This window comes from Pteropus medius, unplaced genomic scaffold (assembly GCF_902729225.1).
Source record: "Pteropus medius unplaced genomic scaffold, Ma_sr-lr_union100, whole genome shotgun sequence".
NCBI classification, from domain to species: Eukaryota; Metazoa; Chordata; class Mammalia; order Chiroptera; family Pteropodidae; genus Pteropus; species Pteropus medius.
Genome location: NW_024340701.1, coordinates 17,766,270 through 17,780,795, shown reverse-complemented (window position 1 = coordinate 17,780,795; position 14,526 = coordinate 17,766,270). Strand labels below are relative to the sequence as shown.

Below are 14,526 nucleotides of genomic sequence, written 5' to 3'. Positions count from 1 at the left end.
AGGAAAAAGTTTACTTTCAGGTAACTTGAGGTGAAAATTTTCTCATTTTAGATTGCTCAGTTAGTGACAGAAGGGACCTCCGATTCGGTTCAGAAGTACATTCTATTGGATTATGTAAATGTACAATTTTTTAAGTTGCATCCTCTTTGGCCACCAGAAGGAGCGAGACAGCACAGAGTACCAGCAGCAGCTCTCCAAATTTCATGTGTGGTCCCACTGACCAGCATCTCAGAGGTGTTGGTTAAGGTAGATGACTGCCTTCTGAGAAATGTAACCTTGCAGCTGGTGAGGGCTGCAACTCAGAAACAAGCTGTACAGATGGTGGTGATCCTTATGCGCTCCATTAAAAGCTAACCACTGAGCTGCAAGACACGCTCCCCCCACCCCACCACCATCCGCCTGTGGAAGAGAAGCCAATGAGCCATGTCTGGTGGGGGTACACTCCTCTCTTCTTGCTATATGTTCAGAATCACTTCAAATGCAGTTCCAGGCTGCCTGACCCTGAGCAGAAGGCCTACAGAGAAGGAACAGTGAGGAAGAAAAATGGCTGAGACCAAGTAAAAGCTGCTTTGAGTATGTGCCTTAGCAAGTTCAAGTGCTGCCATGCTGATTGGCTGGGGGGTAGAGGTGGGAGGTTAATATGTATTTTAAATAAGAGTTTCCTGTTACTTGCAAACCTTCAAAAAAAAAACAGCTAGAGATTTTATTATGGTAAAACAATCCTTGTAGAATGCACAATGGTTGGGGTTTTCTCTAAAACCACTTGTCATCAATGATTCTGTCAATCATTTAATCAGACACCCATTCATTCTACGAATATTTATTCAGTGCCTACTATGTGCCAGCCGCAATGCAACATGCCAAATATAGAGCCCTCAAGCGAACACTAAATTTTGTAGATGGGTCTGTACTTTTGATTCCAAGGTGTGCACTATAGCATAATGTTTAACCATCTTGGACTCTGGAAGATCTGGGTTCAAATTTCCATTAAGTCATTTAACTACTGGGATGACTCTGAGTGTGTTACTTAACTGACCTTTTCTCTGTGCCTCAGTTTCTATAGAGTACTTACAGAGTACTCAGCACAGAGCGTGAGAGCAGAAGCCACTATTATTTAGTGCCATCCCTCTACCCCACACCAGCTTTGCTTGGTGCCACATTCCACCACCTGGTGGTATTTCCAAGGCTAGCCAGGTCCTTTTCTGGCTCTGAGCCGTGACCCTGGAAATCTGTCAGACACCAGTCAAGGCAGCGTGTGTGTGTGTGTGTGGTGTGTAGCAAGGCAAGCAGTATATGTAAGTGTGTGTGTGTATTGGGTATTTCATGGCTGTCTGAGTTTCCCCAGGACCCTGGGTAGTCTAAAACTCACTTCAGAGGAGAGAGGAAGGGAGAGTGAAGGAAGTTTCGATCTGAGACACCCCCTCCAGAAGAAATCACCCCCTCCCCGCAGCCCAGAGCGGAGTGAAATCTTAGAAGCTGCTGCTGCGAGGTTTGAACGGAATACCGGAGTCCGTGGAAGCCGGAGCTGGTCGGCCCGAAGGTCAGCGAGTTGTTTTGAGTTCTAGTACCCGGAAGGGGGGGAGCAGGGAGGAAAGGACGCCAGGGCCCGAGAGACCCCGCGCCAGAGCAGAAATTGTTTGTGCTCCGGAACAGGCAGCTCAGCGGAAGCCGCGACGGGGGCGGGTCACGTGTGGCGGTGGCAGCACAGCTGGCGGGGGAGCCCGGCTGGGACAAGGGCCGTGCCGGGCGGGGGTGGCGCGGGGCGGCGGCTTTCGCAGCCGAGGGTGGAACCGGCATACTCGGGGTGCTGAGAGCGAGCGGCGCCGCGAGCCCAGGGAGAGCGAGTTATGGAGGGGCTGGGTTAGGAGCCAGAGTATTCAGAGCTCCGTGTAGTACGGCACACGCGAGACGAGAAATTGCCGGGGGTTACGTAGAAGTACGGAAGTGGGCCCCCAGATCAGAGTGGCGATAGCGGGACTGACGCGGAGACTGCAAGGGTGTCTGAACCTCAAGGATGGAGGCGCCGTTCTTGTAGTCGCCGGCCTTGTTTTCATCTTTAACGCAAATCTCGAAACGACCGGAACTACCATCCGTGCCTGCGTCCCAGGGGCGCCCCATTACGCTTGGGGGAGGATGCATTTCGCTTGGCGACTTCGGGAGGGGATCGACGGAGGCTGGGGCCGGGGAAGGCTGTCAAGGTGGCTCCGTGGAAGGTGCGGGTTGGAGCTGTGGGGCACACTACATGCATGCCTCCTCAGGAAGCAAGGGAAGGAGCAAGCTACTTCTGAAGGCTCCGCGGGGGGCGGGGGATATGGGCCATGCGGGGACCGCAGAGTGGGAGAAGGTACCGTAGAGAAACCTTCGACCCAACCAAGAAGACAGGAGTGGCCTCGTGGCCGGGAGTGAAGAGTCTCACGCTTCCTCAGAGTGGCGCGCTCTACTCCATCATGGGAGAGAAAGGACACAAACTTGGCCACCCTGCCAAAGTCCTTAAGGACACCTGACTTTGGTGTCCCCCGGACCAGTGGCCCGAAATGCCCCCACCCCCATAGTCCACAACGTTCAGGTCCGAGGCCTGCAAGAGTGGAGGAGTGTGGTCAGGCCTCGGATGGGAAACCCACCCACGTCCCTGTTCCGCGCCACGCGGTGAAGGTGCGGAACAGTCGTCTTGCGAAGTTTCCCTCGCCTCTTCGGAGGTAGGGGCAAAGGAATGGCCTCAGAACCGGGAGCGGTGCTAGTTCCTTTTCCCGAAACCCAGACTCAGGAGAGGGATGCGGGCCGCCAGCGTGTTTGCGACCCCAGAGTGGCGGCACTTGGCCCGCTGCGACGTTTACTTAGAGTCGCGGCAGCCGGAGCTGTGCAGTCTGCGACAAGAGACGCCATTTGCATCCCCCCCTCCCTCCTGCAGGTTGGCGGGGGCGGGGGTGTCGCCCGCCGCGGAAGCATATTCCTGGCAGAGACACTGATTAGATGCTGTGTCGCTACGTGCACAGAATCGGGGTGGGCTTTCACCTCCTGTGCGCGTACACTTTCTGTTGGGAAAGTTGCGGCGTTTTTTCCCCCTCTCACCGCACAGCTGCTGTCTCCAGGGCGAAATTAGGCGAGCACGTTTGCTCAGCCCGAGAGAGAGGGAATCGCGCTGGTGCTGGGAGGGCGCCGGGCCCGGACAGCGAAAATCCAGCCCTGGCTTTACGTCGAGCTGCCGAGCACGGCGCTTACGCGCGCCCGGCCAGCCGAGGCCTGGTTTCCATCTGCCCCTTTTGCCTCTGTGTTAAGTTCGCCAGGGAAAACCCAACGATCCGTGCAGAGCCCCTCGGAGGAGACACTCCCCGCCCAGCCCTAATCTGACCGATGGAAAAAATGACAGTATAGGTCAGAGCAGGCTCCCCACGAGTATTAAATGCGGCCGCCTCCGTTCCCCGTGCTTGGGGAGGATGGGCGCCTTGCCAGGAAACCGCCGAAGGAGGAGCCACAGGGCTGTCTGCCCCTTCCCGGGCTAGAAAACGTGGATTCTTAGAGAGACGGGACAAACGTGGTCAGACAGCTGCCCATCTGAATACAGGTTGTCCATGTATCTTTCAAGCAATATCAATCTTTTTTCTTTAAATCAAGTACACGTTAAGTCGGTTATGAATACTGTGAGAACTGGTGAATCGATTGATGACGACCTCGCTCTCTGCCTGATATTCAACGTGTGTGCAGGAGGTGCAGGACTGAGCACGATGCATCTTGGCACTGCCCGTGCGTCCTAAGAAGGCACAGTTCCCTTTGCGCTCCAACTTCGAGGACTTTTAACATAACTCTAAAAGGGGATTTATTTTAGCTGTAGTTATATTTGGGGGTTGCTTACTCCTTGCAAACTTCTGCCTGGGGTTGTTTGTACCCAGTAGTAGATGGCCCTGGGCATTGGCTTTTGTAGTCCAAGGTTTTCTCTTGGCTTTTTCTTTTCCTGAATACGTGCTGCTGCGTGCGGGGAGCCTTCTCCCACCCCCACCTGTGCTGCTGCCGCCCTCGGACTCTTGCTTGTGCGCACCAGGCGGCCTCGGGAGGAGGGGAAATGTGAACTCTCCGGGTGGCGCTCGAGAACTGGAATTCTGACTTAGGGCTGCGGGTTTGTTCCCGAGGCTGGCTGGCAGCGGCTTGGGGGCCAGAGACTATGAAGGGGAAGCCCCGGAGTTGACCCTGGCGCTTTGGGAGCAAACCTGGAGGCGCCTGTGTCTTTGTTTTTTGGCCCCAGGCGGCATCCTGGCACACACAGTTCTGATAAAGATCAACTGAGAGGGAGAGCTCACCGCCAGCACATTTCAGTGATTAGGCCAACTCCCGCAGGCACCTAAGGGAAAGGCCATTTGCGTTGTCTTTGAAAAGGAAAAGGCTGTCCCACCTGATGAATTATGAGTGACCTGGGAGAGGCCAGGGCAGGAGTGAGTGGTGCCCGAGGCCTCCTCCTTCTTGGCCCCCAACTCCTCCCCGTTGCATAGGAGACCCCATTTCAGAGGAAATGGGAAGCATTTTAACATTAGAAATCTGATGAATTCTATTTACATAAATAGTGGTACATTTGTGTCCCTAAAATGAGGCCCACCAACAGCCCAGAGACTAGGCCTGCCACATGCCAGCAGACCAGTGTTAAACTTTGGCTAAAGTGCACCCCCGAAGGATGTGGCTTTTGCCCAGTGCTTCCAAGAACTGATTTATAGGAGATGGCCTTGAGCCATCAAAAAGCTTGGCCTGAAAGAGTCAACTGGAGGTCCTCTACACCAGTGCTGTTCACCCAAAGCCTCAGGGAGAGGATGGGTAATGGTGCCTGAGCCCTGGCAGGAGCTTCCCATTAATCCAGTCTAAATGAGCGCCATTAAGGCCCACGTTCCCCCCTACAGCACTACACGCACAAGCCTTTAAGGGAAAGTCTGGTGGAGACAGTGTGAGCCCACTTTGCCTTAACTTTTTTTTTTTGTGGGCCATTGTGCTCCTGCACCCTTGCCTAAACCCCATTCCATACTGGCCTCTGAGAACTTAAACCTGGACGTTTTTCTTGCCGTCTCTGCATCCAAAGGTGAAAGCTTACCAGATACTAACAACGAACATATGAGAAGCAACTCTGAGTCAGACACTATTATTATGGACCTTGTTTATCGAGGTCCAGAGCTGTTAAGCGGCTTGTCCAAAGCTGCACAGCTTGGGATGGGGCTGAGAATGCGCCAGGGAGGGTAATAGGGCTGCATTGTCTCTCCAGTGTTGTGTAGTGAAAGCTAGCTATTTGGGGTGTTTTGAGAGGCCTGCCTGGATCCCGACCTTCCAAAGTTATAAGAGACGAAAAGGCCCAACATTTGACCCTTCTTTTGCAAAGGAAACCTCAAGAACATCATACAAGAAGCACGTTATTGTGGCTCCACGGCGGAGAAAGGGTCAGAGAAGGCAATGCAAAAGCCCCTCGCCCCACCTCGCCGCATAGCATCCGGCGGTCATGTCCGCCGGAGGTGACTGGGGGCTGGGGACAGCCGATTGCCGAGGAACTCCTTATCGCCCAGTGTCAGTGGTCCCGGGAGGCGGAGGTAAACGGCCGCCAGCGGGGGCAGCTGATTCACACTGGCCTCTGGGCTCCGGACGCGCCCCCCGGGCTCCTCTTGCGGAGCTGGCGCAATGTCCGGCAGCGCCTTCCGCAGCTACGTGTTCCTCTCCGCTTGAGCCACCAGCCTTGAGCACAGAGCCCCACGACTGGAGGCTGGAGAGGCCAGCTAGTCAGACCTGGCTGGGACGGCTGGTTCCGGGTTGCTCACACTCACCCCATCTCCCTTAAATACTTGTCCCCCTTTCCGGCTACACGCGCGCCACACACACACACACACACACACACGCGCGCGCGCGGGTTCCCAGCGCGCAGCGGCCTCCGGGGCCTCCGCCTTCCCTCCCTCCTCTTCCCCGCTCAGGCGCTTTAGAAGCCTTTGGCGGTTGTACGCTGCGCCGGGGGAGAGCCGGGGTGGAGGGGCCACGCTGCCTTCATGCTCCCCTGCGTCTCTAAGGACGCCGGCACCCCTAGGGCGTGCAGCCAGGACTGGGGAAATACCATTGACACCCCACCCCACCCCCGGGAAGTGGCCGCGGCTGGCGGGGACTTTTGCACCGTTTAATGATAGCCCGGGGAGTCAAAGGGGGAGAGTCAGACAGTGGGGCCTGAGAGTGGATGGGGTGGCGATAAACACCCTCTCCCCGGAAGGCTGGCTCGGCCGCGGGCCACCGCTAACACGAGTTGAACCGGCACGTTTTGTACTAGCTGCATCTTGTCACCCTGCGTGCCCGGACCGAGTGTGGGTGTATGGGGGTGCGTGGGGATAGGAGTTCGTGATCTGAGGCGGTGCTGGATGATCAGCTTCCCACTTTTAGCTCCTGAAGACTCAAGCAACCCGCTGCCCTCGCCACCGCCGGGGCCCACAGAAGGACAGTCGGCTCGCCTAGCCGTACTTGCGGGCGTTGATAGGGGCTGGGTGAACCCGGCCGATCGCCTAGCCGAGGGAAGGAGGGAGGGAGAGAGCGAGCGCAGCAGCCCGCGCGCCTCCAGGCAGAACACACGCCTTTCCCGGAACCTTGAAACCCAGGGGAGCCGCTGCCATCTTCGCGTGACGAGCAGCGAGACGCCGGTGATTAAGTGTTTCTTTCCGGCTCCCTCCCCGGGTTGCGGCTCTCCTCCTTTCTACAGCGCTGGAAGAATAAAATCTGGGGAAAAAATACACAACTGCGCTCTCCACTCGCAGTCTATGTCCATATTGGTTTCCCAGAGTACGTCCACTCGGGGCGTCCTCCGCCCCCCCTACACCACACCTCGCCGAGGACTGAGGGCCACATGCCTCAGTTTCCATTCTCCTCAGCTCAAATCTAGGAGTTTAATGGGGAGGAGGCACACATTGTTGAAGCCAACCGGTCCCCATCTCTGATGGAATTAAACCTTAACAGAGGAATCTCCCACCCACACAGGGACTAATCCTGCTGCACCTCCTGGGATTAACTCGGCTCACAGGACCATAAAACACTTCCGGCACGGCCAGAGTGTCTGTCTGCAGAAACACTTTAAAATTGTCCCCCCTGGCCTGGAGTTGGAATTGACCTCTTGGAGGGAAGTGAGTAAACAGTTGTAAGCAACAATCCGGGCCTCCATGCGGTTTGCAGACTTTGAAAAGAGCTGCCTAAAATGTGGGCGGTGGGTGCTGCCTCAACCCAAAGCGCGGCCTGGGCCCCAGTAGATATATCTCAGGAAAGGATGCAAAATTTACAAATGACATTAATCTGGAGGAGGGCAGATGTGTAAAGGAGCAAGCAGGGTTTCACCCGGCTCTGGCCCCAGTTCAATGAGGAAGACTAGATTCCTGAAACTTGGGGGGAGGAAGTGCTCAGTCCCCTCATCTCTACAGTAGGAACGATAACACTCACCTGCACCCCTCAGGTGGGATTCTGAAGATCAAAGTGTTAAAGAATTTTGTAAAAGGGTGTGACCCCTCCACTTCAGTGTGATTAATGTTCAGCCTCACCCTAGAAAACACAGTAGACTTGCTCATTAAAAAAAAACAAAAAAACAAAAAACAAAGTGAAAACCAGCCCTTCCTCAAATCCATGCAGGAGTGTACTCGATAAAGGGAATCCAAAAGCAACTTAACATTTTGAAACTCCTTTTGTTTTACGTCATTTAAAATTAAGTTTCTAAAGTAATGGGAAAGTCTTTGGAATGTTCTAAGAAAAACTGCCTGTCAAAAATTGGGGTTTAAAGGGAAAGAAGAACCTCTAAATTGGGTCAAACCACATTTTAAGGAGAAGGAAACTGGATAAAGAATACATAAATTCGAAGTAGCTTTCTGGCTATGTACCCTCCTGTTAGTCTGGAGAACAGATGCCACAGATAGCCACTTCGCCCCCAGGACCCCGGAAGTAGGCTCTGACTCAGGCTTGGTCAGCTAAGTGCGAGGTTACATTGGCATTCATGGTGGGTACAGTGAGGAAGGGCAAGAATTTGCTTAAAATGCACATCAGAAGAAAGACGTAGGCCTGCTTCTGCGTCCTGAAGGCCCAGAGCTGCTAAAACTGTGTGTGGGAGGGAGCGCCCCATGACCTCCGTCCCCGCAGATGGACTCACGGCAGCGTGACCGGCCCCAGGTGGTGCCCAGACACGCTGGGATAGAGGCCCTGGCTACGCCTTCAGCCTGCCTCGCAGATTGTGAGCAAGGGCCTCTGGCTGGACCGCCCACCGACCTTCCCGGCTCTGAGACCTTCGAGCAGGGTCTGTTCGCCTCTACCACATTGCCCCTAGTGCTGTGCCGTCCCCTCCCTGGCACCCAGCCCGGATCACGAGGCCTTCCCCGCCCCGCAGTCCCCGTTCTTCCCCTCCTGATTCCTGTAGCAGCGGTGCAGAAAGCCTGTTTACCTCTGCAGCCCAAGGCGACTCGATCTACGTGAAAAGCCCTAACGCCGGCGCCGACCAGTAGGGGGGGATTGTCCTATAGATTATTCCTCCTCCTGGGCTTTTTTTTTTTTTTTTTAACGGAAGGTTCGCTGAAGAGGGGTGGGTGGCGGAGCTTTTGGCATGCTGTTTTTTAAAACACAGTATTTGAAAGAGAAACAAAAGCCACACAAAAGGCGTTTCGGTGGTACCAAGGCTGTTTTTACATATAAAAAGTGTAGCTAATACTACGGGGTCCCCGGCAGTGATAAACTAAATGGTTGGCCGATTTCGACAATTAGCAGTTAATCTGTTATCTGCGATCTGCAAACAAGTTTTGAGCCTCGAAGGACACCAGATTCCGGTTCTAGTCGACAGCGTTATACTCGGATCTGTGGGGCACCTCCGATGCTCTCGGTTTCTCTAAGTGCGAATCCAGCTTCCGCAAACATGGGTTTCCCGGGTTGGAGAACAGGCTTGAGGCGCAGAAAATGCACTTGGGCAGCCGAAGAGCCTCCTCCTGCATCGCCCCTCAGGCCGAGCCTGTCCGGTTCCTATTTTTCCAAATTGGTTTTTACGCCCTAGTTCCACAGACCTCTTAATTTTGCACATAGTAGGCCTCCAACAAATGTGGAATGAATGGCAGAAACTGAAGTGAGGCTCTTGGCCTGGAAGGCAGCCTGGTGCCTGGCCCTGCTCTCGGAACCCCATTCCGCTACCCAGAGCCCCCTGGCCGCCACAGCCTGCGCACAGCTTAGCCCTGCGCGGGCCCGGGCGGGCGGGGGAGGCTGGGAGGCACCAAGCGCCTGGAGCCTGCACGATGATAAATATTGCGCAGACAGCCCATAAATAATTTGCATTATGTTCAGCTGACAACGCAGGGCGATTAATTTTAATAGCTACATATTTGCCTGGGCTGCTGCTTTCGTAGGCCCAGTAATGAAAGGCGAGAGGCCGCCCTGGCTCCGTGCTCACGGTCCCGGAAGGCAGCCGGGAGGTGCGCGAGGGCGGGACGCGGCGTCTCCTCCAGGCAGCCCCCAGGGGAGCCCCAGCCCCTGAGTCCCCTTCTCGCCCTCTGCGCCGTGTAAGGGTGGGGTGCGCGTGCCCTGCTGGAGCACCCCCAGGGCCTCGAGCAACAGGAGCCACCATAATGACACTGCACATTTGTTTGTATGGGGAGAGCCACTTGTGGGCCAGGAGACCCTCCCCGAGGCGATGTGTTCCCCGCCCCCGGGACCAAGTCCGGAGTGAACTGTGGAGTGGATTTCACATTTCAGTTTGGTGCGTGTCGGGGGATGCTAGTGTCAGCTGCCACCAATTCGCTGGTGGACCCCAGCGTGACAGAGGCTTTTCCGCCCTCGGGACCCCGACAAGGGGAAGAACAAAGCCTAGCTGCCCACGAGTCCTTTCCGCGCGTCCTGAGTCCTGCTGTCCCGTGCCCCGCAGGAGGTCTCCCCCTAAAATGCTTTCCGAGCTCCTCGATTAAAAGGACCGCACACATAAAGGACGGAAGAAAGGGTTTGGAGGAGCTCATAAAAAGAGGGAGGCGGGGAGGGAAGCGCGGCGAAGAAGGACACAGCCCAGCAGCCGCCGCAATCCCGTGGTGGCCGGGTGCGCGCGTGTGCGTGTCTGTGTATGCGTTCAGATGACAAAGCCCCGCCGCCGCCAGCAAGCTCTTGGCTGCCTGAGCACTGATGGGGGAGGGGAGGAGGAGGAGGGGAGCCAGCGCTCGCATAGGTAAGCGAGGAATCGAAGGTTCCCGGGAGAAAGAGTTCATTCATGAGCTGGAGGAGGCCTCCTGGCCGGGCCAGGTGGAACCTCTTGAAGCCAACACCTGTGTATTTTCTTTTTTGGAAACGGGCAAGCGTACCGATCATTACCATATTTTAATTGCCTTTCGCAAAGGTCATCTCTAATTATGGGTTGAGAAGAGGGTTAGCTAGGAGTCTGTGTAGCCGCCCGTGTGGTGTGTGTGTGTGTGTGTGTGTGTGTGTGTGGGTGTGTGGTCGCTGAGACAATGCACTCAGCTCTTATCCAAATGCCAATCCGAGGGTGTCCGTGAGCGCCTGCGAGGCGGTCACGACGTGCTGGGTCCACGCAGACAGACCAGTCTACGTGCACAATAAAAGCCAAGCAGGCGGTGAAGGGCCGCGCAGACCCACGGATTTTCTTTTTAGAAACGATGGTGCGAAGAGACTTGACAATAATAACATGCAGTAAGATCAAACCAGGGCGGGAATAAGAAAATGCATTTTCATTTGTAGAACCGCGGACTGTGTTTAATCCATCTGATGTCCCAAGAGCTTTTTGTGTCCACTTGGAGTCCCGGTACAAGGACGGGTGCAGGGTGCTGAGCCACTCTGGACTCCTTGATGACATTCCACGATAGCCACCTTATTTTAATATTAATCTCTTCCTTTAATTCAGCATGGTTGTCAGTTACAGTGACGTGGAATCCTTAATGATGTCTGTTTTATAGGAAATGATACCCAATTTGTTGAGAAAGAAACGTTGAGGGTTTTCTTTAACTTGAAAAGGTCTCCATTTCTGCACTTTTCATCACTTGTGGAAAACCTTGAGACAGAAAAGCCTATTTTAACTTTTCTTGAGGGAAAAGATCAGTTGGGAAGGTTGTTGAAGGGTCAGGGCTCTTGGGAGGATATTTTAGAGATGAGGAGGTGGAGATCAGTGAAGAGCTGTGGGTCAGGGGTGGGCAGCAGCCACTCTGAACTTGACCTTCTCAAGGGAGTCTGGCATCTCTGAGCCACAATGCTGTTTCTGGGTGTCCCACCTGGCAGACCTAGGGGCTGGGGTCAGGAGCCTTGGAGAGTTGGAGGATTTTGTACCGGCTCCGCTTCCTGCCTGCCCCCACAGCTGGCCTCCTGGCCTCACCAGCAACCAGCTCTGCCTGGAGGAAGGCAGAACCAAATGACTGGTCCAACCCTGGAGAGAGATCGCCTGGCTTTCTCCTCCCCTGTAATCAAAACCAGATGCACTTAAGTGCCTTTCATCAGAGGAAGCCCAAAGCCCTCTAACAGGCTTCAATAAAAGCCTTGCTAGGGCCTACCAGCCTGCTCAGTGTCCCTGCCCCTGTGCCCATTTCCCAACTGTGGAAGCCTGGGGCTGCAGTCAGGCTCTTGCTGTTCCCCTGGTACTCCAGAAGCCAAGAACATCTACCCTACCAAGGCAGCCTTTCCAGGAAAGTAGAGTGCCATGATCCCTGCCAGGTGTGTAGGTGCAGACCCCATTGATGGGAAAAAAGAGACAGACATGGGAGGGCAGCCAGCAGCTAGTGCCTAAGGAAGGACAAGAAGAGCGATTTTGTGAGAAGAAATCAGAGTGGCTAAGAGAGTAGAGGTAAGGCCGAGGGCAATGATAATCAAGATTCTGAAGGGTGTTCAGAGCCCCTATCCCACTGCACTGCAGTGTTTCTGTCTCCGCCACTAGCCTGTGAACTTCCTAAGGACAGAGACTGTCTAATTTACTTTTGTAAGCCCAGCACAGGGCCTGGCACAAAATACATGATCAAAATGTTTAGGAGACCACAGATATGGCAGAAAGGTCTGCAACAAGACACATCTGGGCTTAAGATAGGAGCTCTGCCCCCAGCGGTTGGATAACTTTTCTGAGCCTCAGTTTCCTTGTAAAATGGGCATGAGAAGGCTCTATCACAAGTTTGGGGAAAGAGTAGGTGAAGTCATTGCATGTAAAGTATCCAGAAGGTCATAATCAGATTTTAATAAATGTTGTACCCTTATTCTTGAAGGAGCAAAGGAGGATTTGGCCTGATATTGTTTAAAATGGAGGAGGAAAGGTTCATGCAGGGCCCTAGCTGGGGACAGGTCTCACTGGACTGCGATTTCGGTCAGAAGGGAGAATTACTTCTAATATGTGTGTTCCAGTTGCCCTATAAATTGGAGCCACAGGACCCCTCTGTCCAGCAGGGACAGGCAGCCCCAACGCAGTGAGCTCAGGGAGCTGTGCCAGCCTTTGGCTCTCCCATGCAAGGCTGACTTGCCACTGAGCCCTGGTTGTGCACCGAGGGCCAGGCCACCTGGGATGAGTAGCTGGCAGATAATCTCAGTTGGTTCTGGTTCTCTGTGGTCAGGGGGAGAACTGTCCTTTTGGCTTGACCTCTGCTCCTGTCTCATGGCTATATTTGATCTTTGGCAAGTTCATCCCTTGGCATTTGGTGGGGCAGGGAGGGCATGTTGCCTACTTCTCTTTGCTGTTCATTCCATTCTGGCCTGTTCAGTAGCTTCCACCTCTCCCCAACACACACACAATTTGGCCTATTTTTCTTCTTCTCCCTGGCTGCCCTGCTTGTTGGGGTGGGGGCCAGGACAGACCCCTCCTCAGTCCTCCACATTCCAGATGTCTTGCAGCTCCTCCCCACCTCACCCCTGAGCTCAGCACCTCCCCAGGAGAGCAGGCTGTGAGTTCAGGTCAGGGGCTGCCTGGGCAGCAGGGGCCTGTGAGTGCTTGCTTCAGGGAAGCGAGGGATGGAGAAAAGAGGGGAGGGAGAGGCCAAAGGCTTTGCTGGGTGATTCTGTGGGTATAACCTAGCAAGTGTGACTCTTGAGTATTGTGAACAAAAATGCATATGTCTGGAATGTGACACAAGTCCGGTAACTGGGGTTAGGGAATGCAAAGATGTAGGATTTGTAGGGGCTTTGGGAAGAAAATGAAATAAGCTGACAGTTCTTCCATATTCCATCCCTCCCCATACCTGACATGAGAACCTTTAAGAAGCGGCAAGGAAAATGCAGGGAGAGAAAAGGATGGTTGGGACAGCCAAGCTAGCCCTGCAGAAATGCTTGGTCCTGCCCTTCTGCCCAGCAAACTGGATCCCTTGTGCAGCCAGTGTAGGTCAGGAGGGAACAACAAATAGAGTCCTTTCAACCAGATTCTTTAGGGGAAATGTGAGCTCAGATTCGAGGAGGAGACAGGTCACTGTCCTACAGGGATTCCATAAAGAACAAGATGTTGTGTCATCAGAGGTGGAGGATTTGGGTCATGATCAAAAATGTCCTGTCTGCCACACTTCTGTTTTTAATCCAGCTCACTTTCTTCTATGGATTTAACAACATGTTATTAAACCGATATCCCCTACTTACTATCATGAAAAGAAGGGTCATAGTGTGTTAGCAGCAAGGGAGCTAGCTGGGAAGCAACCGAATTCTGCTCGTGGATTCTGTGGGTCCTGAATTTTTGGTGGAAAGACTAAAGAGCTGGGGGCTGGAATCATCTGGTGGCATCCTCACCTACATGGCTGGCTGCTGGCTAGGACCTCAGCTGTGTCTCATAGCACAAATATAGGCCTTCCCTGTGGCCTGGGCTTCCTCACAGTATGGTGGCGTAAGGGTAATAGGACTTGAAGTTACTGGCAGCTCAGAGCTCTAAAAACAAAGCATGGCAGCAAACAAGACTAGAGCTGCATCACCTCTTCTGACCCACCCTCAGAAATCACAAACCAGAGTTGTTTGTGCTATAATCTACTGGTTACAGTGACTCACAAGCCCAGACAGATTCAAGGAGAAGGGACATAAACCCTACCTCTCAATGGGAAAAATGTCAAAGAACTTGTGGCCATTGGGGGAAAAAAAGAAAGAAAGTAAGCCATGCCAGGCACTCTTGAGAACTAAGTTTAATTAGCAGTGGCTCTAAACAGAATAATCTATGTTATTATATGAGTTTGTACCCTCCAGAGGAGACCACATAAATTATATGGGGGTGGGGGGCAGAAAGCTAAAATTAGACCAGGGTAAAAGAAATAGAGCCATAAAGCAAATATGGGTTTTATAAAAAATAGAAGATATCAAAGAACAACCCTCTGTGAGCTTGTAAAATATGGGAAGGATTGAGGAAGAATTGGATGGCGAGATTGGATGGGTTTTAGGCTCTTCAGCATTAAAAGGGAAAGCAGGTAAGGGACTGGCAATCTGGCTGCCATCATCCTTTGCCCGCCATTTTGGGGCATATCTGTGTTAACCCTTCATTACTCCAGGCAACATTATTTTCACTATTTGCTTACAAATCACGTTTTTTCAACACATGAATATCTTTATGTGGTACAAAGCTGGAAATGTGGTCAATGCACT

The 14,526-nt window shown here is 53.4% G+C and overlaps 1 protein-coding gene across 3 annotated transcripts in view; it reads left to right on the top strand.

Moving 5' to 3' along the window:
- The first annotated feature begins 1,319 nt into the window (after nt 1–1,319).
- The window catches only part of BCOR (BCL6 corepressor), a 111,924-nt gene continuing 98,717 nt past the window's right edge, over nt 1,320–14,526 (top strand). For 2 of the 3 annotated variants that reach the window (XM_039888450.1, XM_039888431.1), the window contains exon 1: nt 1,320–1,540. The gene's annotated coding sequence lies outside the window, so the exon portion shown is untranslated. The remainder of the gene's footprint in view (nt 1,541–14,526) is intronic. The other variant, XM_039888376.1, reaches the window with a different exon arrangement.